The sequence below is a fragment of the Arachis duranensis genome, chromosome 5 (genome assembly GCF_000817695.3).
Source record: "Arachis duranensis cultivar V14167 chromosome 5, aradu.V14167.gnm2.J7QH, whole genome shotgun sequence".
In the NCBI taxonomy this organism is placed as follows: domain Eukaryota; kingdom Viridiplantae; phylum Streptophyta; class Magnoliopsida; order Fabales; family Fabaceae; genus Arachis; species Arachis duranensis.
In genome coordinates, this window is record NC_029776.3 from 9,493,159 (window position 1) to 9,497,960 (window position 4,802).

General features: G+C 34.1%; 1 pseudogene; it reads right to left on the reverse strand.

The window, feature by feature from the left end:
• Positions 1 to 495: 495 nt before the first annotated feature.
• LOC107487811 (eukaryotic translation initiation factor 5-like) lies at positions 496 to 1,474 on the reverse strand (annotated as a pseudogene).
• Between the last annotated feature and the right edge of the window lie 3,328 nt (positions 1,475 to 4,802).

Genomic DNA, 4,802 nt, shown 5'->3' on the forward strand with positions numbered 1-4,802 from the left:
TTGTAACCTAGTCAATCGAAAAAAATGGCTTCTTTTTGTTCAGTTTTGTTGAAATCCTAAAACCATAAAAATATGCATCTCCATTTTACAACTACTTTCACTTCTCCATGTTTGTATTTTTATCCTTTCAAATATGGCAATGCCTAAGACTAAGAAGCAACAATAAACTGCAAAACTAACATTAGTGTTACATTTATATCTTATGGTTTTGCTTAAGAAGCAAGTACAAGCCATTTAAAACATCAAGAACCACTTAAGTATTATACAGGAGAAGCAGAAATGACCAAAACCAGAGTTCTATAACATATAGCTAACTAGTTTAAGCCTCCTGGATGGACAGCATTCTGATTCTGATTCATCTCTAAGAGAGAAACCAATTCAACAAACGAAAATCCTTAAAAGAAACACTGAAATCCACTTTAAACCCTTGAATATGCGGTTCCACTAATTCAATAACTGAGGCAATTCCATTCAATAACTGAGCACAAACTTTTCTCATCCTTCCTCCGATTCTGATTCAGCATTCCGAAGCCAATCAATGAATGGTTGATCATTCTTCCATACTTGAGAGTCCTTCTTATCACCCTTCAGTCCCTTTGAATACCAATGCATGACGTGCTCTTCCTCCACCAAATCAACATCATAGAGGGCTTTCAGAATAAGTGCAACCTCATTCAACTCATTGCTACATTTCTTGTAATAGAACTCCTCAGCAGCATTGAGCAATAACAGCTGCGATCCCTCGTCATCTCCAGCAACTGCACCAGCAAGGTGATTCTTCCTCTTGGTAGCTTCTTTTCCAAACGCTTTTTTGACGTCATCAAATAATCCTTCAAGAAGTGCATTCATCTTCTCCTAAGCAGATACAGGAAATGCAGCAATATGTGACTGCAATTCTTTCGCTGCAACACCTTTCTTTAAATATGCTTTCACTTCCCTGACCACAGTTGCATAGTTCACAGTGTCACCATTCTCAGAACCCTTGCATATCAGAGCATATCAGAATTAATATTCATGATCATTAACAATCCTAAATCACAGTAATGACTAATGATAACAACAATTGAAGAAGCAAGATGAAAATTTATATATTAACTAACCAATTAAAAGTTTAAAACAACAATTATAGTTAAAAAAATAAAAAAAAAACTTCTAAAGAGAGCAGAGATTGTAGTATCATTGTGAAAAATCCAACTCGACCAGGCTTAGTCAAGGGGGAAGATGAATGTACTTACCTGCTCAATCAATTAAGGAACGAACTAGATCCTTCAAGACAAAGCACAGAGTGAGACAAGGAGCACGACAGTAGGGCTGACGCGGTGGAACAGAGGCGGCGTGGCGGGACAGTGGTTGCGCAATAGAGGAACGAGGCGAGACCAGTTGCGGCAACAACGGTGGCTTCGAAGTTCGAACAGCGCCAGAGATGACCGGCAAGCAAGGCAGTTGCTTCAACGACGGTGGCTGGACGAAGCATGTGTGGAAGTGAGGGAGGAGCTCGAGTTGAAGAGGAAGGAGGAGGATGGTCGCGTGAGTGAGAGAGTGGCAGAGTGCTTCGTTTGGATTTTGGGGAAGAGGTTCACGTAATTAGGGTTTCCACAATGAACGAAACGGCACCGTTTGGTGAAGTTTTTTTGAAAATCGGTCGGGTTCCGGTTCGGTTCGACCGACCGGTTTCTGGCCGGTTCGACAGTTCAATAATGATTTTTTATTATTTAGTGGTTATAGCTTCTAGCCGAACCGTCTTGCTCACCGGTTCACAGTTCGATCGACCGGTTTGAACCGATTTTTAGAACCTTGTCGAAAATGCATATATGAAGTTTTTTGAATCCAAGCAGCGCCGTTTTTGGCTTTTTGCAAAAATTCAAAAAACTGGCCGGGTCCCGGTTTGGTTCGACTAACCGGTTTTTGACCGGTTCGACGTTCTTATATCGGTTTTTCAAAATGCCGGTTTTAGCATCTACCCGAGTCATTTTCGCAGCGGATCACTTTTCAACCAGTTCGACCGGCCGATTCAAACCGGTTTTTAGAACATTGATTAAAACCATTACTTGTCCAGCTTACAACACAAAAGTGGTTCAAGGAATCAAAATGCTAGAGTGAAAAAAACATTAATTTTCAAAAAGAGTCCATAAAAAATATAGTGCATAATAATTTTTTAAGAGATGAAACTAACAAGTCTTAGTAGTTAATATAAACTAAACATGACTACATGACAATTACGATTTTTTAATTTTTGTTTGACTCCTTTTGTTTATACTTATTGTAATTCCTGGTAGCAGAGTCAATGACATTACGCAGCATCAAGTTGTGGGGCCTTAAAATAAAATGCAATGCAAGTCGCATCCTTGTACCATCATTAACCTGAAAAATATAAATATTTTAGGTTACCAACAAAACCATACACATTAGCAATTGAAGTACTATTTTTTTAGCAAAAAAAATTACATTTACTGTATAACTATACGTCTTCTTGTAGTTTGTCATCCAGGTTGCCACTCATACCCCACAATTATTCCTGTGTTAAATAAGACGCGGTTAGCTTATGCAGATAAAAATTTGAAAGAGGAAAACACAAATACAGATATTCTTTATGAGGCAGGAGCTTGTTCTCCTGTTTCTAGCATATCGACAAATGCAAAATCAAGTATCATTGGCCTGAACGGAATGTTGTATTTATAGAACAAGTCATACTTGAGCATATCTTCCAAATATTTTGCCTATTCATTTAGGAAAAAAATTAAATAAAGGACGATATTTGAAACCTAAAAAAATGTCATAAAAATGAAATTGGGGAAAGTTAATTTACCAGCTTTACTATACTCGATCTCTTTTTCTCTTTATCTGAAGCAATCGGTAGGGAGTCTAGCAAAATTGTTTGATGATTACACAAATCAAAAACAACCAAATACCAATGTGTGTTGTTCTCGTTGACAGGTAAAAAAATCTAGTACCAACTTTCACGTATTAGAATATTACTAGATACAATTTTTTAAAAAAAAATAAAAGGTATAGATCAGTTCATAAAGATAAATGCCATTAAATAATAAAAAATTAAAAATACAATAAATCATATACCTTTTTTAGACCTTCATCAACTTTTCCCATAAATTTTTTTGATAATATTTCAACAGAACTTCAATTTTGGTATCACATTGCAGTATGAATTGCTGAATTTAATAGTTAGGGGCTAAGTCAGTGACACCAATTAAGTAATAATATAAAATAAATAAAAATGATAACAAGTCTGAAAAAGACATTGCGTACTGAAAATACAGCTGGCAAATACCAGTGTGTTTGACATCCTATTTCTTTCTCCTGCATGATTAGCATAGTAGCCACCAAATTCAACACCTATGTGGTAAATAATAAATTTATTAGGAATTGAAAGTATGCTAGAGATAGCAGTTTAATTATGCGCTTACATCCCCATGCACTCACTCCTTGGGAGTTAATGACTTGAAATTGTCACGAGTTTCGCTAAATTTGTTTGTTGTGGCCAATACCTTATCATTACAAATACGAATCACATTAATATTGAACTATTTTTTAAATTTTTAGTAGATAGATAATGAGATATTTAACCTCCTTTTATTTGGTGTAAACACATAGGTTGCCATTTTAATATCTAAGTCATCCAAATCTATGTATGCAGGAGGCTTAAATAAAATCGGGATCTACTGCAAAATAAAAAAATTGGTGAGATCACTAAGTTATGTAACCATAGATGCTTGATGCGAATGTTTGTGATATGAGAACTTACAGATGGCCATTCAATTCTCCGTTTATTGTGCTCGATTTTTTTTGTTTAGGGTAGGCATGCTCATAGAATATCCACTTGGTGTACTCTTTTTTAAGAGTGTCTTTTGCTCCTCAGTTAGAGATTTGTGTGAGGTCCCTGGTGGAGTTTTTTTTATTTTTTGAAAAGTTGTCTTTAATAGAGGCAACATTCGCACCAACCTTAATTTCAGACAAATGTGAATTTCAGATAATTCTTCTCTTGGCCGTAGATATCTTCTTATCGCGTACACTTGTCTGTTTTGATGCCTTTTTATTTGTACCAGAGTTAGACTAATGATTTTGTGGAGATTTTAGCAGTTTAAGAATTTCATCTGTATCTCTTGAATTAGTAGATTGAAAAAGATATAAGAGAGTAGGAGGCTAAAAATTTGTGACAGTTGGACCTACAATAAATGATGGTGTGAATATGTTGTATAGTGATGGATGCAAAGTTGTCGGATATTGGTTAGAATATACTGCAGCAGTATAAAAATCGTGGTACATAGAATAGAAAAATTGGGGTATGTGAGGTATATGGTTCAAGTACGGATAATGTAAGAGTTGGTTATCAATAGCATTGATGCTAACATCTCTTATGTCTTTCTTGTTCTCACTACGTTGAAGTGATCTGGATGATTCTCGCTTATCCATATCAAACACTCAATCATATATGTAACATAATTAGAATTATAATGTGAATATAATTTTTTAATGATATGCTGAACAATGTTTTTATATATAGAATAAAATTTTATTTGTTTGTTCCTTTTTTATTATTGAAAAATATCTTTTATTTTAATTTTATTATTTTATGTGATAATAAATACATAATATTTAATAATAAATATATAATATTTTTAAAATTATATATTATTGTAAATTTATTATTTTTATGTCGAAATTATTCATAATAGATATTATTATTTAAATTTATTATTCAACGTGACAATAAATATGTAATATTTTTAAGTTACTAAAAATTTATTTTTTTTTAGGTTAAATTATACAGTTGGTCCCTATACTTT